Below are 26,595 nucleotides of genomic sequence, written 5' to 3' on the forward strand. Positions count from 1 at the left end.
TTAGATGCATTTACTGATTGGAATGCGATGTCAATTCTTAGATAGTAAGTCAACCTTCTTAAAACCAGGAAAAAAGATGATGCCAGCTGACATCGTGCAGTCTTGGAATACTATATTGAGCTGAAATTGTTTGGGTTCATTCCCAAAAGGATTACTAACAAGTAAAAGAAATAAGGATGTATCTTGGTTTATTTATCGGAGCATCGGGTCTTAACTCTCATCTATATCATTGCCCTACGATGTTTCTTTCTTACTCTTTAATTTTTCCTATCTTTCTAACACAAAAATCACTGCAGCATTCCTATTTGGAACTCTATTCAACCTTGTGATATTATCATTCTTATATCATTTGACAGTCTAATGTGTGTGAATTCAGAAAGTGCACCAAACGTGGCCACTTTCTGTTGATGAGTGGAACAATGATAAAATATTTTGGAGACAGTCTGGAAGATATCCAAGTCCCAAATTCCTTTCCTTACCTAGCCTTCAATGTTTAAATGTTATTCTCACGTTTCAATTACTTTCCCACCGATATATATTTTCTTAGATAAACAATATATTTGATTTGTCTAGACAACCAAGAAACCCATATTCCATCCATGATAAAAATTGAACTTGCACCCATGCCAGTGTCATCAATATCCACTTCCTCCAACAACTTGTCTATTAGACAAAAAAAAAAAGGGTACCCTTTTCTATATAACCAACTATCTATACTTATGATTAACTTGGGAAGAACAACCTAACATAATTAATGTTCCTTGTTTCGCATGGCTAGCAGATCGTATCTTTCGACAACCTACAACCAATTAAATGACCCACAAATTGTCAACTTCCTTCTTTCAAAAAAGAAGAGAATACAGAACTCTACTCTTGCTTAAAAATAAATTTAATAAGGACATCGCCAAAGGTCTTCCATCGACTCACTCCAAAAATTATTAAAATTTTTTGTTAAAATTATAAAACAACAAAGCATGCGCACCCAATTTATAAGATCAACAACACCAATGCTGTATGGAGTTTAGGGTCAACTTCCACTATGTGATTTTGTTCATTAACGCATTATCACTTACTCCATAATGATATTAATATTCACCATCAGCCTTCAAAAAATAAACAAATAAAATTTACCTCAAGTTCTAGCCCTTATAAACCACACTTCAAATGTTCAAAAACAAATAGCTTATACTCTTTTGCTAAACATATATCATCAATTGTTTTTTCTATTATAGTTGAACACTATATAAGGCTGATTTTTATCCTGGAAGGCACTCCCGAAGATCCTAGGCAAATTATGTGCCACTAGTTATTGCAGTCAATTGTGCAGGGAAATTTTTTGAAATGTACAATCATTCCAGGGAATCAGACAAACAGAGAGAGAGCTTGAAGCTGGGTTTCATCGTAGTTGACATCTGATAGTCAACTACTGTTAGAAGGAACTAATACGAGCTTTCCTTCAACCCTTCCAATAAGCAAGAACATCATACACATATGCACACCACATCATACGACCGTTCTGACAAGCATACTCAGTCATGCCTGTAAATTATATACTCATCTCACAACCAATCTCATAGTTACCATCAAAATCTGAGCTCTGCAGAGCCCTTAACAGGACCTATTAAAGTCAGCTGCTTTAATTGCCTCCGTTAGGTAATCCGGATGGTCCTCTATGCGTGTGCATGACCATGCTGGGTGGGCATTTTGTGCAAAATTTTTCCAACAATCTGCAACACATTATGATTAGTAATGACTAGAGTGACAGAAAAGTCTACAATCAAGAAAGATGTGCAAGTCCTAGAAGCAGTAACCCCAAACCAAGAAACTGAAAAGCTATTCTCTTTTTGCTTAAAATGAAAACCCAACTACAATGCAGAATCTAAATCTTTTGACCAAACTTAAAACTTGCAAAATTTGTCGAGTTTATTACACAACAAGCATTGTTGATAGCAAAACTTTAAAAGAATTTAACTAAATATAAAACATCCCATAAACTTAAGAGGAGACATTCTGCATCGATGACATAGTAAAGTTTCCTATTAAAATAGAGAAGCTGAATATAATGCTAATTGTTCAATTCAGTAACCATCACAAATAAAAAAATCAGGACATGCTCAGGAGTCAATACACTGGCTCAACATGTACATACTACAGGCCATAGAAAGGTGGTTAACAACAAGAAATAAGTGATTTATCATTTAGACCTCTTTGTTATTTATCAGTAAGGGACAATTTCAATATTCACTGATAAAAAATCTATGACTACCAAGCTTTGCTGTAAAGCCAGGGATAATGTGAACATACAATGTAAAGCAGCAACTGTATGCTTGCCTAAGTTACCCTTTTTTTTTCTACATACCATTTCATCAGTTAGTTCAATATTGCAGCTTCAAAATTTTAGCTTGTGTCACTGTAACACTGGACAAAAATGAGCATCTTACTTATTTCGTAGTTGTGTGTATATTAAAACCCAATCACCCAAGGTCCATACATAGGGTATTACAAATGTCGACCCACACCATCTAGATCAATAATCTATTATATAATGAAGACATCTATTTGGAACGTATATTGAATGTCCCATATAATACACTATGCATCATGATACATGTTTGTTCACCAACTCGACCATGGATTTGAATTATTTTATGGCAATTTGGGAACATCTCCAAATCCCCACACTCATCAAAAGAAGAAAGGAAGAAGAAACCAATCAACAAACATATATTCCTGACTGACCAGATCTATGCGTGAACGTTGATCGAAAATCCAATTAGGAAGAAACTATTTCTGAGACATACAAGGTAGTAATGCTATTGATCAGAAAAATGACTATAAACTTGGTAAAAGAAAGTTCATCTTGAAAACCAGTTAAAAAGTGTAGCATGCATGCAGAGAATTAGCCAAATTTTGCTTGAATTAGTGGAAATTATGACCTTTCGTGCATAGCCACTATAAGCTATTCCACCAATATATGCCTGTTCAGGACGAGCTTGTTTATCCTCATTACTTTTCTCTAAAGAGTTCCCTATAGTAAATAGGGCAAACAGATCATAGGTCATCACATATGTTATGCATCTGATGAAGCTATAAGCAATGAACTACTAATTGCTAGTGTGCAGTCAATAAGCTACAATAAGAAATTAATAACTAAGATAACCCTGTTATGAATGAGAAGATCATCGACCACAAACGAGGACCATTCTATATTAGTATCAACGTCAACATAGTTGCCAAACGATATTTTGAAAAGCATCTAAGACACATGAATTAGAACCGCTGCTTTACGACCTGACTTATGATGGGAGATGAAGGAATCAGATTGTTAGCAAGACTAAGTATTAGAGCATCGAAGAAATCATGATCTACTAAAACATGCACCGATGGCCAAATAGAGCAGCCCATCTTCTGTAATACTTAAAAGGAGGATTTTTTTTTCAAAAATTAAATTTCTATTAAGAAATAAAACAACAATCAACATATCAATTTTCTTCACAAAAATTATGAGATACATAAAAAATAAAAAATAAAAACTCCAAAATATGTTAGATAAAGTTGATAAAGATCTAAAGAGGTCTCCCCTCTTAGACACAATATCCTTTATATGAATCCATCTAATGTTACTACAAATTACCTCTACCTCAGAAAAGGAGGATTTATTAGTAGGATGTAATGATCAATGAATGATAGTATATATACAAAGAGTGGGAGAGGGAGTGAGAGAGAGAAAAACAAAACATAAGACGTTAAAAACCTCATCTGTCTAAAATATACACATCGTCCCAAAAGTGCCACATTGAGTTGTCAACTTCTTTGAGAGAGAGAACAAATAAATAAAAACACAATACTGAAAAGTTGACTGTTAAAACCATGGACACTCAAAATTGCTCCCTCAGGGAACTGAACCTCCCGATTTTTATTCCGTACAAACAAAATAACTTTTGAGCAAGAAAATACATAAAAAAATTCTCATTTATAGGATGAATAATACTTTCAACAGGTATAATTATGTCTGAAACTTCAGACGACGGTCTTTTGACAAGCAAATATAATGTTTCAATTCCAAGGTGGATTAACATCTTGACTAGTTCAAGGTGGTTCAGGTTTCCATTCTGGTTTCTCATCCCAATATATGTCATAGTATATATGGCTAGGGACAAGGTTCTCCACGCAGCACCACATTCCAACGTACCTCTTCACGTGATTTCTAAATTTTACTTCTCTTGCTTAAATCAACTCATCACGTTATCATCTAGAACAAAATAGTAATATAGAAAAGGAATTTTTAACCTAAAAAAAAAAACGTATGATAATGCTTAGCTCATCATTGAACCCTCGGAAGACATTCGCCATGGATGAAAAGTGCAAAACTTTGATATCTTTGTATTGGGAGAATACTTGCATGTACTGTAAGACAAATTGGCAAACTATTTAGCAAAGCTTTTGAACTCTTCTAGAGTACATCAGTAAAAGCTTCAAGCATCTACCCTTTTCATGGAAAAAATACAAAATAATCAGATTCATGTGTCATGACCATGTCTGATTAACTATAAGACAAAAAAGTAACAAAGTCCGTTAAAAACACATATACACATTTCTAGAGCTCGTAAGAAGAAGCTAGTTCTTTGCTCTGCTTTCTGGCATTGTATCAAGAGGCCTTAACTCTCAAAAGGTTTGAAAAATGATAAACAACGAAAGAACCATGTTTGATAGTCTGATAGAAACTTAATTTCTAAAAATCCGAGTAGAAAATTTGAACTTGCTTGAGTGATTCACCAAATAGTCAAGATAGGACAATTCTTGTTCTCTCTAGGACAAAACTAAAGTTTGTTCAATCAATTGACGGATCAGAGGAACACTGGTAAGACCCTAAAGGTCTTATCGTAGGCTCTGATACTAAATGATAAGACCCTAAAATTTTATCCTCGCTCTGATACCAAATGATAAGACCCTAAAGTCTTATCGTAAAAGAAAGGAGAAGAGAAAGGGGAGAAATGAGGATGATAATGATCGCTTCAAGGGGATCGGCCTCCTTGATCGCTTCGAGGGGATCGGCCCTCCTTGATCGCTTTGAGGGGATCGGCCCTCCTTGATCAATTCGAGGGGATCGACCTCCTAGGGTTTGTCCAAAGACAGAATAGTATTTTTCATAAATTACTGAAAAGAAGTAGTTACAACCCTATTTATAGAGTTCCACCCAAAGTCCATCAGGACTTGAACTCTAATAATAAATAAACATTAAATAAACCTCTACTTGATTCTAACTGAACCAAACCGACTCAATAAACAACTGGACTAAACAGACTCAATAAACATTATTCAAAAGCTCAGAAAAAGGGTCCTAACAGTTCCTCCCTCTTCAAATCAGTCTTGTCCTCAAGGATGAGCAGCATCAATCTCGGGGAGCTTCTCTTTCAGCACTTTAGCCATAGACTATCTGTAACGCATCACAACCTGTTGATCAAGTATGGTCTCCACTTTTTGACAGTGTAAGCAATAGGTCGATCTTTCAGTGTAGTAATCGTTGCAAGAAATTCCTGGCCTTTGCTATCATAAGTTAAAATCTGTCCATCAGGTTCGAATATATTACAGCCTTCAATGTGGTGGGCTAATTGGGCTGCAACTTTCCTGTCCATAAAATTATTAGTGCTATCTGTATCAATCAAAATAGTGACAGGTTGATGATTCAAAGTTCCTCCGATTTTCATAGTTTGTGGGTTAGTGTAGCCAACCAATGCATGCACTGTATGTGTGATGGCTTCAATATCTTCATCAGTTTTCATACCTTGATGATTGGAGTCCAACTCTTTTACTTTTGGTTCCTCTCTAATTGGCTCAATCGTCAGAAGTTGCCCTTGTTTACATCGGTGCTCCATACTCCATTTTTCATCATAGTACAAATCCCTTGCTGATCTTTCCTTACTAATTTTTTTCTCATATAGATGTGCAAATGAGATCGCAGCTATCATAGTGCGGGGTCGACGAGCCTTAACTTCACACCGGATATCCGAATTAAGCCCTTCAATAAATGTATTCAGAAGCTGTCGTTCCGACCAATCTCTAGCTTGATTTGACAATCTTTCAAACCTACTCTGATATTCCAACACTGTAGAAGTTTGAAAAATTTTGATGAGCTGGCCATCAACATTCTCATATTCGGATGGGCCAAATCGAACAAGAAGCCCTCTTTTGAACTTCTCCCACGAAGGAACTCCGTAAACAGTTTCATACCAATCGTACCACTGGAGTGCATCTCCATCGAGCTGGATTGAGGCTATTTCCACCTTGGATTCTTCTGGAGTTCTGTGAAAATAGAAAAAATTTTCTACCCTAGAGATCCAACTGGTCAGATCTCCATCTTTCCATCTCGAAAATTCCACCTTCATATGTAAGTAGTTTGTGTCACAATCTTGGGGCCTTTTTCCTATATTTTCAGATCTGTGCAACATAGAACTTGAGCTCCCACCTGTTAAAATTTACTAATGCTCTCCAGTATGCTCTTTTTGATATATTAAGTGTTTCTTGCAGTCGGTTCTCAATTCTAATTTCCAATGCTTCCATTTGTGCTTTCACTGAGTTATCGGTGGCTATTTCGTAAGACTACAAATCTGTAATCTCAACTCCTATTTTTGGTGTTGGTCAAGGGCATCAATCACTGCCCTATTCGGTGCTGCTGTTGTGACGCAGTCGGTGGCAACACTATGAGAATGAAGGGTTGCTGTGAGGATGCAGGGATGTAGCTGCGGTCACCGCGTGGGAAGCAGCGATGCTTGTTGCGGTCGCTGCGTAGAGGGATCGTTGTTGCTGAGGGCTTGGAGGCAGCGATGGTGGTGCGGCTAGGGCAGCACCGCCAAGGGCTCACCGCTGTGATGGCTGCGACGGCGTGGATGGAAGGCAACGTTGCTCTGTTTCTGTCACACTGCGGAAGGAGGCGCTGGTGAGAGGCAACGATGCTTGTTGCAGTCGCTGGGATCGCTGCTGCCGAGGGCTGGGAGGCAACGATGGTGATGTGGTTGGGGGCAGCGCCGGAAAGGACTCGCCGTTGCAGTGGCTGCGATGGAGGAAGAGTTGCTACCCTGTGTTTTTGTCACTATGTGAGATGAGAGCGCCGAGGCTGAAAGGTGACAGTTGTGACCCAAGGAAGCAATCGCCGAGCAGCCGGGTTGAGGCTGCGGTGATGCCAACCAACAACTGCAGCAGCGGAGGTAGAACAAGAGGGAGGTGGCGTTGAAGCGGTCGGGGTTGAGGCTGCAGTGGTGGCAACCGGCGGCTGCGGCAAAGATGCAAAGCAAGGGGGCTGCAGCAACAGTGCAGATCGAGGGGGTTGAGGTGAAGGCTGCGGTGGCTGGCAGCAGCAGTCGTGGCAGGCTGGGCGGCGAGCGGCGTCGTCGCTGGCTGGGCAGCAGTGGCGACGGTGGTGGCAACCGGTGTTCACAATAGCAAGAGGATTGCCCTGTTTCTCGGTCACAAGGGGGCAGAGCAAGGGGGAGCGACGGTTGGGAGGCGAGCAGCGGTCGCCGCACGGTGGCTGGCAGTGGTGGTGGGTCGACTGGAAGGCGACGACGCTCGAGGCGTGGCTGCGATCGACGAGGGGCTGCGGCAACAGAGGAAGCTCTGTTTCTGCAACCGCTGCAAGGAGGGGCTGCGGCAACCGGCGGCTACGGCTGTGGTGCCGGCGGTCCTTCTCGCTCGAGCGAGATGGGGATGCAAGGAGAAGAGGTCGCTGGCTGGGTGATCGAGCGGCGGCGATGCGGCTGGGAAAAGTGGTGGTGACGCGGCTGGGAACAAGGGCAATCCGTGAGTTGCCCTATTTCGGTCGCCGCGAGGAGGGCGACAATCGGCGGCTGCGGCTGCGACCCAAGGGGAGGCGGGCGGCGGTGGAGAGGCAGCGGTGGTGGCGCGGTTGGGAGCAGCGTCACCAACGATCGCCGAGGAGGAGAGGTCGAGCGGCTGCGTTGCGACGCAAGGGGAGCCAGGCGGTGGCAGTAGGGCTGGGATGGACGCTGGCAACGTCGTCTCCTGGCCGGGGAACAGCGGCGGCGGTGATCGCCGGCCGGGAAGCGGGGTGATGGTGGGCGCTGGCCGGAGAGCAGCAACGGCGGGTGAGCTGGCCGGAAGCAGGGGACGCAGGGGTGGCTGGTGAAGAAGGTGTTGCCTTGTAGTGGTGGTGGGGAAGAAGGGAAGCAAGGCTGCGTCGGGCTGCATCAAGGATCGTTGCTCTGATACCAAATGATAAGACCCTAAAATCTTATCGTTGCTCTGATACCAAATGACAAGACCCTAAAATCTTATCATGTGGTATCAAAGCCTACGATAAGACTTTTAGGGTCTTATCATTTGGTATCAGAGCGACGATAAGACTTTAGGATCTTATCAAACACCCAATTATTTATTTAAAAAAAGTTCTCTGATATTTCAGAAAATGGAATTGTTTAAACTATCTCAGTGATTGGTCAATCAATTTTCTGCATGCATCCAAATATCACAGCATATCCTTACAAAGTGTACCATATCAGGCCAACTGCTTAATTTTACAAAATGTGTAGTACCTTATTGGTTTGTAACAACACTTCAAGCTCATACTACTGCACTAAGTGGATAATGATGCAAGGCAGGTGTCCAACCTTTAGTTCCTTGGCTGTTGGAGCACTTGGATATTGCATATCTTCCATCCCATTTCTCTTTATCTACCATCCTACTTCATCTGTTGAGAGTTAAAATTCCCCATTCCTTTTACACCATCTTTCGTTCCCATTTGTACTTACATCAGGAAATTTAATTTATTATGGAACAGTCCGAACTAACCATTATTTACCATGACTTGTGTACTATCTTTGACCGCAAATTTCAAACAGTATTGATCAGTTTGTGCTTAAACCGGGATGCCAAACACCTAAAATAGGATGGTATCCGCTGTTTATTTTGTTATTTTAGTGGGTGTTTTGATAAGACCCTAAAGTCTTATTGTAGGCTCTGATACCAAATGATAAGACCCTAAAATCTTATCGTAGGCTCTGATACCAAATGATAAGACCCTAAGATCTTATCGTAGAAGAAATGGAAGAAATGAAAATGCTCTGATAGAAATGGGGATGATAATGATCACTTCGAGGGGATCGGCCCTCCTTGATCACTTCGAGGGGATCGGCCCTCCTTGATCGCTTCGAGGGGATCGGCCTCCTAGGGTTTGTTACAAGACAAAAATAGTATTTTTCATAGATTTTTGAAAAGAAGCAGTTACATCCCTATTTATAGAGTTCCACCCAGAGTCAATCAGGACTTGAACTCTAATAATAAATAAATATTAAATAAACCTCTACTTGACTCTAATTGAACCAAATCGACTCAATAAACAACTGGACTAAACAGACTCAATAAACATTATTCAAAAGCTCAGAAAAAGGGTCCTAACAGTTCCTCCCTCTTCAAATCAGCCTTGTCCTCAAGGCTGAGTAGCATCAATCTCAGGGAGCTTCTCTTTCAACACTTTAGCCATAGACTATCTGCAACGCATCACAACCTGTTGATCAAGTAAGTATGGTCTCCACTTTTCGAGAGTGTAAGCAACAGGTCGATCTTTCAGTGTAGTAATTTTTGCATAAAACTTCTGGCCCTGTATAATCAATTTTATCTTTGAACCTTTGCTATCACAAGTGAAAATCAGTCCATTAATGATCTTTACTTCGAATCTATCATAGTCTTCAATGTGATGGGCCAATCGGTCAACAGTCTCACTGTCCATAGAATTGTTAGTGCTACCATTATCAATCAAAACTATAATAGGCTGATGTTCTAGAGTTTCGCCAACTTTCATAGTTTGCAGGTTAGAGTAGTCGGCTAATATATGCATTGTATGTACGGTAGGTTCAACATCTTCATTAGAATTTATACCTTCATGATCGGAATCCAACTCTTCTGCTTTTGGTTCCTCTCCAATTGGCTCAATCAACATATGCTGCCCTTGTTTATGTTGGTGCTCCATACTCCACTTTTCATCATAGTACAAACCCTTTGCTGAATTTTTCTTGAGTTCTTCTTGGGTTAGTCCTCGGGTGTCAAGGCTTTGGTTGGGAATAGATATGGTGGGTGGCATATTGATCATCTGGTGATTGTCACTTCTGTTTCCATGATTTTCCCTGTTGATTTTTTTCTCATGTAGATGTGCGAATGAGATCGCAGCTATCATAGTGCGTGGTTGACGAGCCTTAACTTCACACCGGATCTCTAGAATAAGACCTTCAATAAATGTATCCAGAAGTTGTCGTTCCGACCAATCTCTAGCTTGATTTGATAATCTTTCAAACCTGCTTTGATATTCCAACACTGTAGAAGTCTGACAAATTTTTGAGAGCTGTCCATCCACCTTCATGTATGAGTAGATTGTGTCACAATCTTGGGGCCCTTTACTAGTATTTCCAGATCTGTGCAATGTAGAACTTGAGCCCCCATTTTGTTGAAATTTGCTGAGGCTCTCCATTAGGCTCTTTTTGAAATCATTAAGTGTTTCTTGCAGTCGATTCTCAATTCTGATTTCCAATGCTTCCATTTGTGCTTTCACCGAGTTATCAATGGCCATTGCGTAAGACTGCAAATCTGTAATCTCAACTCCTGTTTTTGGTGTCGGTCAAGGGCATCGACACTGTAGATGCGAAGTTACCGAGGAGGTGGATGCCTAGGACAGTGCTGCGGTCGCTGCGTTGGAGGAAGAGTAGCTGCCTTGTTTCTATCGCTGCGTGAGGTGAGAGCGCCGGGGTTGGAAGGCGATTGCGTTGATGTGGCTGTAGCTGCTGCGACCCAAAGCCGAGCAACGGGGTTGAGGCTGCGGTGATGGCAACCTGTGGTTGTGGCAGAATATGCTAAGCAAGGGGGAGGCAGCGTTGATGCGACCGAGGTTGAGAAGAGGAATCGATGTTGCGTGCGCTGCTGGGGTTGAGGCAAGGCAGCGTACTTGCTGCTGTTGCTGCGTTCGCTGTTGGAGGGCGACTGCTGCAGAACGAGGGGTTGGTCGTTGGCCGGGAGCGACGACGGTGGTTACAATCGACGGCTACGGCAGCAGAGGGTGCCACTGTTTTTGTTGCTGCATTGTGGTTCTGTTTTTGTCGCACCACCGAAGGAGTCGGCCGGAAGGATCACGAGCGGTTGAGGAGAAGGCTGCGGTGGCTGGCAGCACCGGTGGTCACTGGCCGGAGCGCAGCGTTGGCGGTGGAGAAAAAGGCAGCGAGCGTCGTCGCTGGCCGGGAAGTTGCGATGCTGGAGATGGGAAACAGGGTGCTCTGTTTCTATCGCACCACAGCCGGAGCCGCTGGCGATGCTGGCAACGGCGGCGCGGCGGTTATCGTGCGGCCGAGAAGCAGCGGCAGCGGTGGAGAAGGAGGAGTCGGCGGTGTCACGGTTGGGAACAAGGGCAACCGGTGAGTTGCCCTGTTTCTGGCACTACGGATGCAGAGCAAGGAGGATCGGCTGCTGGGAGGCGTGCGGCGGTCGTCGCACGGTGGCCCGCAGCGGTGATGAGTCGGCTAGTCGGCGACGGCGCTGGAGGGGAAGAGGAGTGCTGGAGGCGGCGCGGCTGGTGGAGGCGCGGCTGCGATCGTCGAGGGGCTGCGGCAACAGAGGAACTCTGTTTCTGCAACCGTTGCAACGAGGGGCTGCGGCAACAGGCGGCTGCGGCTGCGACCCAAGGGGGGGGCTCGGCTAGGGTTGCGGTAGAGAGGCAGCGGTGGTGGCGCGGCTGGGAGCAGCGTCACCAACGATCGCCGAGGAGAAGAGTCGAGCGGCTGCGTTGCGACGCAAGGGGAGGCGGGCGGCGGCAGTAGGGCTGGGATGGACGCTGGCAGCGTCGTCTCCTGGCCGGGTAACAGCGGCGGTGGTGGTCGCCGGCCGGGAAGCGGGGCGATGGTGGGCGCTGGCCGTGAGCAGCAGCGGCGGGTGGGCTGGCCGGAAGTAGGGGACGCAGGGGTGGCTGCGGCTTCTTCTTCCTCTCGTGTTTCTTCTTTTCTTTTTTCCTTTGTTTTTTTTTTTTTTTTTTTTTTTTGAGCGAGATGAGACAGCGAGAAGGTTGAGCGGTGGTCGAAGGTCGTTGGCCGGGGAAACAGCGACAACGGTGAAGAAAGAGTTGCCTTGTAGTGGTGGTGGGGAAGAAGGGAAGTAAGGTTGCAGCGGGTTACGCCGAGGATCGTTGCTCTGATACCAAATGATAAGACCCTAAAGTCTTATTGTAGGCTTTGATACCAAATGATAAGACCCTAAAATCTTATCGTAGGCTCTGATACCAAATGATAAGACCCTAAGATCTTATCGTAGAAGAAATGGAAGAAATGAAAATGCTCTGATAGAAATGGGGATGATAATGATCACTTCGAGGGGATCGGCCCTCCTTGATCACTTCGAGGGGATCGACCCTCCTTGATCTCTTCGAGGGGATCGGCCCTCCTTGATCGCTTCGAGGGGATCGGCCTCCTAGGGTTTGTCACAAGACAAAAATAGTATTTTTCATAGATTTTTGAAAAAAGCAGTTACATCCCTATTTATAGAGTTCCACCCAGAGTCAATCAGGACTTGAACTCTAATAATAAATAAATATTAAATAAACCTCTACTTGACTCTAATTGAACCAAATCGACTCAATACACAACTGGACTAAACAGACTCAATAAACATTATTCAAAAGCTCAGAAAAAGGGTCATAACATGTTTTTTCTTTAAACACCATTCCTCGATGTGTAATGGATCACAACTTGCAAGTGTCTCTATGCTGTCTGTCGCTCAACTGCCCTACCACCAACTTCATCTTTGATGTCTCCTCCTCTTTCATGGACATCCAATTCCTTCTTCATTTTATTCTAATTAAAAGGAGTAGTAGATGTTGTAGTTATAATCATATGTCACATCACTCAAAGATTGATAAAATCCAAAGCCAACTCAACTAAACGAAAACCACATCATAAATCCACAAGTGTGAGAATCTATACAACCACAAAACTAACATTGATCACAAGATCGTATCATTATACAAATTAAACTTAACATTCTAAAATCCTAAACATGAGAAGTCTTTTAAAGACTCCACAAAACACATAAGTTCATAATCACCATCAACAATTAGTTAGACGCAAAGTGTACTTATACAACAAAAACATTTAACGCTAGCCTCAGAAACATTTGAATCACAAATGTGAGGATTTGATCCAAAACATTAAGCCAAAGCAAAACTTCTTCTACTTCAATTCCTCTTCTCTTCTCTTATCAAGCCTACGTTGGTTGTAGCAAGTTTCTGCTTCGATTTGCCGATAAGTCAAACACTTTGAAGCATACATCGCAATCACCTTCTTCAAACCTTCTCACGAATAATAAATTTGGAGATCTCTACACATCTCTACACATCTTCAAACCATAAAATTTTCATCGATCTCTATATAATTTACTAAACCTCAATATAATTTTGCACATCAAATGAATCAAATATCTTAGTAATCCTTAAATCATGCTCCGATACCGCCTTTGTCACTCGCCCCAAATTATCACAAACAAGAAGTGTGAACTTTTCTTAAAATCCATAAAATTAAAATGCAATCAACAATCTAATCAAGATTATTACATACTTTGAATTATGACCATGCTTCAGGATTTGGTTATTGATAATTGGGTCATTTAGAACACATACACTATCCCAAAACTCAAAAGGCCATCCTCCAATATTTGAAAATTCGACTTAAATCCCTTTTCTACTTCATTCCTCAAGTATATTAAATGTGGATCTCATAGTTGCCCTTTCTAAATTTGTTGAATGAGATTAGATTGCACATAGATAGAGTTCAGCAATATCATTGAGTCATGCCCTTTTCTCATAATATTCAAATCATAATTTGGGTCATTTCGAACACACAGTCTATCCCAGATCTCGATAAGCCATCCTCTAAAATTTAAAAATTTGACTTCACTACCTATCCGACATCATTCCTCAAGAGGACCAGATGTCCTTGGCATCCTAGATTCGTAAAAGATATCAAAAATTTTTTTTCATCGCTCGCTATTTAATTTACTAAATCTTAATATAATTTGGCACATCAAATGTATCAAATATCTTTCAGTGATCCTCAAATAATGTTCTGATACCACCTTTGTCACGCCCCCCGAATTATCACATTCAGGAGGTGCGACCCTTTCTTAAAGTCCATAATATTAAAATTTATTCAACAATCTAATAGAAAATCTAAACTAAATTTGAGGACATTAAAAATCATTCAAGTCATAATTCACACCCATAATCCACAATTCATAAGACTTTGTAGTTATAATCATACGTCACATCACTCAAAGATTGATAAAATCGAAAGCCAACTCAACTAAACGAAAACCACATCATAAATCCACAAGTGTGAGAATCTATACAACCACAAAACTAACATTGATCACTAGGTCGTATCATTATACAAATTAAACTTAACCTTCTTCAAACCTTCTCACGAATAATGAATTTGGAGATCTCTACACATCTTAGTGCTACCAAAATGCATGATGTACTTTGAATTATGACCTTGCTTCAAGATTTGGTTATTGATAATTGGGTCATTTAGAACACGTACTCTATCCCAAAACTCAAAAGGCCATCCTCTAAAATTTGAAAACTCGGCTTCAATCACTTTTCTACTTCATTCCTCAAGTAGATTAAATGTGGATCTCATAGTTATCCTTTTTAAATTTGTGAATGAGATCAGATTACACATAGATAGAGGCCATCAATATCATTGAGTCTTGCCCATTTCTTATAACAATCAAATCATAATTTTCATCTAATAATCATAATATCATTGATGACATTATTATTATTAGGATTTGCATTAATATGATTATGATGTAATTACACGAGGACACGCAACGAGAGCATGGAGGTGACAACAGGACCCACGAGAAGATGAAGCAAGAAGACCAAATTTCGATGACATCCTAGATTCCTACAAGACATCAAATAAAATTTTCATCGATCTCTATATAATTTACTAAACCTCAATATAATTTTGTAAATCAAATGAATCAAATATCTTAGTAATCCTTAAATCATGCTCCGATACCGCCTTTGTCACTCGCCCCAAATTATCACAAACAAGAGGTGTGAACTTGTCTTAAAATCCATAAAATTAAAATGTAATCAACAATCTAATCCAGATTATCACATACTTTGAATTATGACCTTGCTTCAGGATTTGGTTATTGATAATTAGATCATTTAGAACACATACACTATCCCAAAACTCAAAAGGCCACCCTCTAAAATTTGAAAACTCGGCTTCAATCACTTTTCTACTTCATTCCTCAAGTAGATTAAATGTGAATCTCATAGTTATCTTTTTTAAATTTGTGAATGAGATCAGATTGCACATAGATAGAGGCCATCAATATCATTGAGTCTTGCTCATTTCTTATAACAATCAAATCATAATTTTCATCTAATAATCACAATATCATTGATGACATTATTATTATTAGGATTTACATGAATGTGATTATGATGTAATTACACGAGGACACGCAACGAGAGCATGGAGGTGACAACAGGACCCACGAGAAGATGAAGCAAGAAGACCAAAATTTGATGACATCCTAGGTTCTTACAAGAAATCAAATAAAATTTTCATCGATCTCTATATAATTTACTAAACCTCAATATAATTTTGCACATCAAATGAATCAAATATGTTAGTAATCCATATATCATGCTCCGATACCGCCTTTGTCACTCAACCCAAATTATTACATACAAGAGGTGTGAACTTGTTTTAAAATCTATAAAATTAAAATGTAATCAACAATCTAATCAAGATTATCACATACTTTGAATTATGACCTTGCTTCATGATTTGGTTATTGATAATTGGATCATTTAGAACACATACACTATCCCATAATCGACAATTCATAAGACTTTGTAGTTATAATCATACGTCACATCAATAAAAGATTGATAAAATCCAAAGCCAACTCAACTAAACGAAAAACACAGCATAAATCAACAAGTGTGAGAATCTATACAACCACAAAACCAACATTGATCACTAGGTAGTATCATTATACAAATTAAACTTAACATTCCAAAATCCTAAACATTAGAAGTCCTTTAAAGCCTCCACAAAACACATATGTTCATAATCACCATCAACATTTAGTTAGACGCAAAGTGTACATATACAATAAAAACATGTAACGCTAGCCTCAGAAACATTAGAATCACAAATGTGAGGATTTGATCCAAAACATTAAGCCAAAGCAAAACTTCTTCTACTTCAATTCCTCTTCTCTTCTCTTATCAAGCCTACATTAGTTGTAGCAAGTTTCTGCTTCGATTTGCCGAAAAGTCAAACACTTCGAAACATACATCACAATCACCTTCTTCAAACCTTCTCACGAATAATGAATTTGGAGATCTCTACACATCTCTACACATCTTCAAACCATAAAATTTTCATCGATCTCTATATAATTTACTAAATCTCAATATAATTTTGCACATCAAATTAATCAAGTATCTTAGTAATCCATAAATCATGCTCCGATACCGCCTTTGTCACTCAACCCAAATTATCACATACAAGAGGTGTGAACTTATCTTAAAATCCATAAAATTAAAATGTAATCAACAATCTAATCAAGATTACCGCATACTTTGAATTATGACCTTGCTTCAGGATTTGGTTATTGATAATTGGGTCATTTAGAACACATACACTATCCCAAAACTCAAAAGGCCATCCTCTAAAATTTGAAAACTCGGCTTCAATCACTTTTCTACTTCATTCCTCAAGTAGATTAAATGTGGATCTCATAGTTATCCTTTTTAAATTTGTGAAAGAGATCAGATTGCACATAGATAGAGGCCATCAATATCATTGAGTCTTGCCCATTTCTTATAACAATCAAATCATAATTTTCATCTAATAATCATAATATCATTGATGACATTATTATTATTAGGGTTTGCATGAATCTGATTATGATGTAATTACACGAGGAAATGCAACGAGAGCATGGAGGTGACAACAGGACCCACGAGAAGATGAAGCAAGAAGACCAAATTTCGATGACATCCTAGATTCCTACAAGACATCAAATAAAATTTTCATCAATCTCTATATTATTTACTAAACCTCAATATAATTTTACACATCAAATAAATCAAATATCTTAGTAATCCATAAATAATGCTCCGATACCGCCATTGTCACTCAACCCAAATTATCACATACAAGAGATGTGAACTTGTCTTAAAATCAATAAAACTAAAATGTAATCAACAATCTAATCCAGATTATCACATACTTTGAATTATGACCATGCTTCAGGATTTGGTTATTGATAATTGGGTCATTTAAAAAACATACACTATCCCAAAACTCAAAAGGTCATCCTTCAATATTTGAAAATTCGACTTAAATCCCTTTTCTACTTCATTCCTCAAGTAGATTAAATGTAGATCTCATACATGCCCTTTTTAAATTTGTTGAATAGATCAGATTGCACATAGATAGAGGCCATTAATATCATTAATTCATACCCTTTTCTCATAATATTCAAATCATAATTTGGGTTATTTCGAACACACAGTTTATCCTAGATCTTAGTAAGCAATCCTCTAAAATTTAAAAATTCGACTTCACTACCTATTCGACTTCATTCCTCAAGAGGACCAGATGTCCTTGGCATCCTAGATTCGTGAAAGATATCAAAAATATTTTCATCGCTCGCTTTTTAATTTACTAAATCTCAATATAATTTGGCACATCAAATGTATCAAATATCTTTCAGTGATCCTCAAATAATGTTCTGATACCACCTCTGTCGCGCCCCCCGAATTATCACATTCAGGAGGTGCGACCCTTTCTTAAAATCCACAATATTAAAATTTATTCAACAATCTAATAGAAAATCTAAACTAAATTTGAGGAAATTAAAAATAATTCAAGTCATAATTCACACCCATAATCCACAATTTATAAGACTTTGTAGGTATAATCATACGTCACAACACTCAAAGATTGGTAAAATCCAAAGCCAACTCAACTAAACGAAAACCACATCATAAATCCACAAGTGTGAAAATCTATACAACCACAAAACTAACATTGATTACAAGGTCGTATCATTATACAAATTAAACTTAATATTCTAAAATCCTAAACATGAGAAGTCCTTTAAAGCCTCCACAAAACACATATGTTCATAATCACCATCAACATTTAGTTAGACACAAAGTGTACTTATACAACAAAAACATTTAACGCTAGCCTCAGAAACATTAGAATCACAAATGTGAGGATTTGATCCAAAACATTAAGCCAAAGCAAAACTTCTTCTACTTCAATTCCTCTTCTCTTTTCTTATCAAGCCTACGTTGGTTGTAGCAAGTTTCTGCTTCGATTTGTCGAAAAGTCAAACACTTTGAAACATACATCACAATCACCTTCTTCAAACCTTCTCAAGAATAATAAATTTGGAGATCTCTACACATCTCTACACATCTTCAAACCATAAAATTTTCATCGATCTCTATATAATTTTCTAAACCTCAATATAATTTTGCATATCTAATGAATCAAATATCTTAGTAATCCATAAATCATGCTCCGATACCGCCTTTGTCACTCAACCCAAATTATCAAATATAAGAGGTGTGAACTTGTCTTAAAATCCATAAAATTAAAATGTAATCAACAATCTAATCCAGATTATCACATACTTTGAATTATGACCTTGCTTCAGGATTTGGTTATTGATAATTGGATCATTTAGAACACATACACTATCCCAAAACTCAAAAGGCCATCCTCTAAAATTTGAAAACTCGGCTTCAATCACTTTTCTACTTCATTCCTCAAGTAGATTAAATGTAGATCTCATAGTTATCTTTTTTAAATTTGTGAAAGAGATCAGATTGCACATAGATAGAGGCCTTCAATATCATTGAGTCTTGCCCATTTCTTATAACAATCAAATCATAATTTTCATCTAATAATCATAATATAATTGATGACATTATTATTATTAGGGTTTGCATGAATGTGATTATGATGTAATTACACGAGGACATGCAACGAGAGCATGGAGGTGACAACAGGACCCACGAGAAGATGAAGCAAGAAGACCAAATTTCGATGACTTCCTAGATTCTTACAAGACATCAAATAAAATTTTCATCGATCTCTATATAATTTACTAAACCTCAATATAATTTTGCACATCAAATGAATCAAATATCTTAGTAATCCATAAATCATGCTCCGATACCGCCTTGGTCACTCAACCCAAATTATCAAATATAAGAGGTGTGAACTTGTCTTAAAATCCATAAAATTAAAATGTAATCAACAATCTAATCCAGATTATCACATACTTTGAATTATGACCTTGCTTCAGGATTTGGTTATTGATAATTGGATCATTTAGAACACATACACTATCCCAAAACTCAAAAGGCCACCCTCTAAAATTTGAAAACTCGGCTTCAATCACTTTTCTACTTCATTCCTCAAGTAGATTAAATGTGAATCTCATAGTTATCCTTTTTAAATTTGTGAATGAGATCAGATTGCACATAGATAGAGGCCATCAATATCATTGAGTCTTGCTCATTTCTTATAACAATCAAATCATAATTTTCATCTAATAATCACAATATCATTGATGACATTATTATTATTAGGATTTGCATGAATGTGATTATGATGTAATTACACGAGGACACGCAACGAGAGCATGGAGGTGACAACAGGACCCACGAGAAGATGAAGCAAGAAGACCAAAATTTGATGACATCCTAGATTCCTACAAGAAATCAAATAAAATTTTCATCGATCTTTATATAATTTACTAAACCTCAATATAATTTTGCACATCAAATGAATCAAATATGTTAGTAATCCATATATCATGCTCCGATACCGCCTTTGTCACTCAACCCAAATTATTACATACAAGAGGTGTGAACTTGTCTTAAATTCTATAAAATTAAAATGTAATCAACAATCTAATCAAGATTATCACATACTTTGAATTATGACCTTGCTTCATGATTTGGTTATTGATACTTGGATCATTTAGAACACATACACTATCCCATAATCGACAATTCATAAGACTTTGTAGTTATAATCATACGTCACATCAATAAAAGATTGATAAAATCCAAAGCCAACTCAACTAAACGAAAAACACAGCATAAATCAACAAGTGTGAGAATCTATACAACCACAAAACCAACATTGATCACTAGGTAGTATCATTATACAAATTAAACTTAACATTCCAAAATCCTAAACATTAGAAGTCCTTTAAAGCCTCCACAAAACACATATGTTCATAATCACCATCAACATTTAGTTAGACGCAAAGTGTACATATACAATAAAAACATGTAACGCTAGCCTCAGAAACATTAGAATCACAAATGTGAGGATTTGATCCAAAACATTAAGCCAAAGCAAAACTTCTTCTACTTCAATTCCTCTTCTCTTCTCTTATCAAGCCTACATTAGTTGTAGCAAGTTTCTGCTTCGATTTGCCGAAAAGTCAAACACTTCGAAACATACATCACAATCACCTTCTTCAAACCTTCTCACGAATAATGAATTTGGAGATCTCTACACATCTCTACACATCTTCAAACCATAAAATTTTCATCGATCTCTATATAATTTACTAAATCTCAATATAATTTTGCACATCAAATTAATCAAGTATCTTAGTAATCCATAAATCATGCTCCGATACCGCCTTTGTCACTCAACCCAAATTATCACATACAAGAGGTGTGAACTTATCTTAAAATCCATAAAATTAAAATGTAATCAACAATCTAATCAAGATTACCGCATACTTTGAATTATGACCTTGCTTCAGGATTTGGTTATTGATAATTGGGTCATTTAGAACACATACACTATCCCAAAACTCAAAAGGCCATCCTCTAAAATTTGAAAACTCGGCTTCAATCACTTTTCTACTTCATTCCTCAAGTAGATTAAATGTGGATCTCATAGTTATCCTTTTTAAATTTGTGAAAGAGATCAGATTGCACATAGATAGAGGCCATCAATATCATTGAGTCTTGCCCATTTCTTATAACAATCAAATCATAATTTTCATCTAATAATCATAATATCATTGATGACATTATTATTATTAGGGTTTGCATGAATCTGATTATGATGTAATTACACGAGGAAATGCAACGAGAGCATGGAGGTGACAACAGGACCCACGAGAAGATGAAGCAAGAAGACCAAATTTCGATGACATCCTAGATTCCTACAAGACATCAAATAAAATTTTCATCAATCTCTATATTATTTACTAAACCTCAATATAATTTTACACATCAAATAAATCAAATATCTTAGTAATCCATAAATAATGCTCCGATACCGCCATTGTCACTCAACCCAAATTATCACATACAAGAGATGTGAACTTGTCTTAAAATCAATAAAACTAAAATGTAATCAACAATCTAATCCAGATTATCACATACTTTGAATTATGACCATGCTTCAGGATTTGGTTATTGATAATTGGGTCATTTAAAAAACATACACTATCCCAAAACTCAAAAGGTCATCCTTCAATATTTGAAAATTCGACTTAAATCCCTTTTCTACTTCATTCCTCAAGTAGATTAAATGTAGATCTCATACATGCCCTTTTTAAATTTGTTGAATAGATCAAATTGCACATAGATAGAGGCCATCAATATCATTAATTCATACCCTTTTCTCATGATATTCAAATCATAATTTGGGTTATTTCGAACACACAGTTTATCCTAGATCTCAGTAAGCAATCCTCTAAAATTTAAAAATTCGACTTCACTACCTATTCGACTTCATTCCTCAAGAGGACCAGATGTCCTTGGCATCCTAGATTCGTGAAAGATATCAAAAATATTTTCATCGCTCGCTTTTTAATTTACTAAATCTCAATATAATTTGGCACATCAAATGTATCAAATATCTTTCAGTGATCCTCAAATAATGTTCTGATACCACCTCTGTCGCGCCCCCCGAATTATCACATTCAGGAGGTGCGACCCTTTCTTAAAATCCACAATATTAAAATTTATTCAACAATCTAATAGAAAATCTAAACTAAATTTGAGGAAATTAAAAATAATTCAAGTCATAATTCACACCCATAATCCACAATTTATAAGACTTTGTAGGTATAATCATACGTCACAACACTCAAAGATTGGTAAAATCCAAAGCCAACTCAACTAAACGAAAACCACATCATAAATCCACAAGTGTGAAAATCTATACAACCACAAAACTAACATTGATTACAAGGTCGTATCATTATACAAATTAAACTTAATATTCTAAAATCCTAAACATGAGAAGTCCTTTAAAGCCTCCACAAAACACATATGTTCATAATCACCATCAACATTTAGTTAGACACAAAGTGTACTTATACAACAAAAACATTTAACGCTAGCCTCAGAAACATTAGAATCACAAATGTGAGGATTTGATCCAAAACATTAAGCCAAAGCAAAACTTCTTCTACTTCAATTCCTCTTCTCTTTTCTTATCAAGCCTACGTTGGTTGTAGCAAGTTTCTGCTTCGATTTGTCGAAAAGTCAAACACTTTGAAACATACATCACAATCACCTTCTTCAAACCTTCTCAAGAATAATAAATTTGGAGATCTCTACACATCTCTACACATCTTCAAACCATAAAATTTTCATCGATCTCTATATAATTTTCTAAACCTCAATATAATTTTGCATATCTAATGAATCAAATATCTTAGTAATCCATAAATCATGCTCCGATACCGCCTTTGTCACTCAACCCAAATTATCAAATATAAGAGGTGTGAACTTGTCTTAAAATCCATAAAATTAAAATGTAATCAACAATCTAATCCAGATTATCACATACTTTGAATTATGACCTTGCTTCAGGATTTGGTTATTGATAATTGGATCATTTAGAACACATACACTATCCCAAAACTCAAAAGGCCATCCTCTAAAATTTAAAAACTCGGCTTCAATCACTTTTCTACTTCATTCCTCAAGTAGATTAAATGTAGATCTCATAGTTATCTTTTTTAAATTTGTGAAAGAGATCAGATTGCACATAGATAGAGGCCTTCAATATAATTGAGTCTTGCCCATTTCTTATAACAATCAAATCATAATTTTCATCTAATAATCATAATATAATTGATGACATTATTATTATTAGGGTTTGCATGAATGTGATTATGATGTAATTACACGAGGACATGCAACGAGAGCATGGAGGTGACAACAGGACCCACGAGAAGATGAAGCAAGAAGACCAAATTTCGATGACTTCCTAGATTCTTACAAGACATCAAATAAAATTTTCATCGATCTCTATATAATTTACTAAACCTCAATATAATTTTGCACATCAAATGAATCAAATATCTTAGTAATCCATAAATCATGCTCCGATACCGCCTTGGTCACTCAACCCAAATTATCAAATATAAGAGGTGTGAACTTGTCTTAAAATCCATAAAATTAAAATGTAATCAACAATCTAATCCAGATTATCACATACTTTGAATTATGACCTTGCTTCAGGATTTGGTTATTGATAATTGGATCATTTAGAACACATACACTATCCCAAAACTCAAAAGGCCACCCTCTAAAATTTGAAAACTCGGCTTCAATCACTTTTCTACTTCATTCCTCAAGTAGATTAAATGTGAATCTCATAGTTATCCTTTTTAAATTTGTGAAAGAGATCAGATTGCACATAGATAGAGGCCATCAATATCATTGAGTCTTGCTCATTTCTTATAACAATCAAATCATAATTTTCATCTAATAATCACAATATCATTGATGACATTATTATTATTAGGATTTGCATGAATGTGATTATGATGTAATTACACGAGGACACGCAACGAGAGCATGGAGGTGACAACAGGACCCACGAGAAGATGAAGCAAGAAGACCAAAATTTGATGACATCCTAGATTCCTACAAGAAATCAAATAAAATTTTCATCGATCTTTATATAATTTACTAAACCTCAATATAATTTTGCACATCAAATGAATCAAATATGTTAGTAATCCATATATCATGCTCCGATACCGCCTTTGTCACTCAACCCAAATTATTACATACAAGAGGTGTGAACTTGTCTTAAATTCTATAAAATTAAAATGTAATCAACAATCTAATCAAGATTATCACATACTTTGAATTATGACCTTGCTTCATGATTTGGTTATTGATACTTGGATCATTTAGAACACATACACTATCCCATAATCGACAATTCATAAGACTTTGTAGTTATAATCATACGTCACATCAATAAAAGATTGATAAAATCCAAAGCCAACTCAACTAAACGAAAAACACAGCATAAATCAACAAGTGTGAGAATCTATACAACCACAAAACTAACATTGATCACTAGGTCGTATCATTATACAAATTAAACTTAACATTCCAAAATCCTAAACATGAGAAGTCCTTTAAAGCCTCCACAAAACACATATGTTCATAATCACCATCAACATTTAGTTAGACGCAAAGTGTACATATACAATAAAAACATTTAACGTTAGCATCAGAAACATTAGAATCACAAATGTGAGGATTTGATCCAAAACATTAAGCCAAAGCAAAACTTCTTCTACTTCAATTCCTCTTCTCTTCTCTTATCAAGCCTACGTTAGTTGTAGCAAGTTTCTGCTTCGATTTGCCGAAAAGTCAAACACTTTGAAACATACATCACAATCACCTTCTTCAAACCTTCTCACGAATAATGAATTTGGAGATCTCTACACATCTCTACACATCTTCAAACCATAAAATTTTCATCGATCTCTATATAATTTACTAAATCTCAATATAATTTTGCACATCAAATTAAACAAGAATCTTAGTAATCCATAAATCATGCTCCGATACCGCCTTTGTCACTCAACCCAAATTATCACATATAAGAGGTGTGAACTTATCTAAAAATCCATAAAATTAAAATGTAATCAACAATCTAATCAAGATTACCGCATACTTTGAATTATGACCTTGCTTCAGGATTTGGTTATTGATAATTGGGTCATTTAGAACACATACACTATCCCAAAACTCAAAAGTCCATCCTCTAAAATTTGAAAACTCGGCTTCGATCACTTTTCTACTTCATTCCTCAAGTAGATTAAATGTGGATCTCATAGTTATCCTTTTTAAATTTGTGAAAGAGATCAGATTGCACATAGATAGAGGCCATCAATATCATTGAGTCTTGCCCATTTCTTATAACAATCAAATCATAATTTTCATCTAATAATCATAATATCATTGATGACATTATTATTATTAGGGTTTGCATGAATCTGATTATAATGTAATTACACGAGGACATGCAACGAGAGCATGGAGGTGACAACAGGACCCACGAGAAGATGAAGCAAGAAGACCAAATTTCGAAGACATCCTAGATTCCTACAAGACATCAAATAAAATTTTCATCGATCTCTATATAATTTACTAAACCTCAATATAATTTTACACATCAAATAAATCAAATATCTTAGTAATCCATAAATCATGCTCCGATATCGCCTTTGTCAATCAACCCAAATTATCACATACAAGAGGTGTGAACTTGTCTTAAAATCCATAAAATTAAAATGTAATCAACAATCTAATCAAGATTGTCACATACTTTGAATTATGACCTTGTTTCAGGATTTGGTTATTGATAATTGGATTATTTAGAACACATACACTATCCCAAAACTCAAAAGGCCATCCTCTAAAATTTGAAAACTCGGCTTCAATCACTTTTCTACTTCATTCCTCAGGTAGATTAAATGTGGATCTCATAGTTATCCTTTTTAAATTTGTGAATAAGATCAGATTGCACATAGATAGAGGCCATCAATATCATTGAGTCTTGCCCATTTCTTATAACAATCAAATCATAATTTTCATCTAATAATTATAATATCATTGATGACATTATTATTATTAGGATTTGCATTAATATGATTATAATGTAATTACACGAGGACACGCAACGAGAGCATGGAGGTGACAACAGGACCCACGAGAAGAGGAAGCAAGAAGACCAAATTTCGATGACATCCTAGATTCCTACAAGACATCAAATAAAATTTTCATCGATCTCTATATAATTTACTAAACCTCAATATAATTTTGTAAATCAAATGAATCAAATATCTTAGTAATCCTTAAATCATGCTCCGATACCGCCTTTGTCACTCGCCCCAAATTATCACAAACAAGAGGTGTGAACTTGTCTTAAAATCCATAAAATTAAAATGTAATCAATAATCTAATCAAAATTATCACATACTTTGAATTATGCCAATGCTTCAGGATTTGGTTATTGATAATTGGGTCATTTAGAAAACATACACTATCCCAAAACTCAAAAGGTCATCCTTCAATATTTGAAAATTCGACTTAAATCCCTTTTCTACTTCATTCCTTAAGTAGATTAAATGTAGATCTCATACATGCCCTTTTTAAATTTGTTGAATGAGATCAGATTGCACATAGATAGAGGTCAT

Source organism: Musa acuminata, chromosome BXJ2-10, assembly GCF_036884655.1.
Source record: "Musa acuminata AAA Group cultivar baxijiao chromosome BXJ2-10, Cavendish_Baxijiao_AAA, whole genome shotgun sequence".
NCBI lineage: Eukaryota > Viridiplantae > Streptophyta > Magnoliopsida > Zingiberales > Musaceae > Musa > Musa acuminata.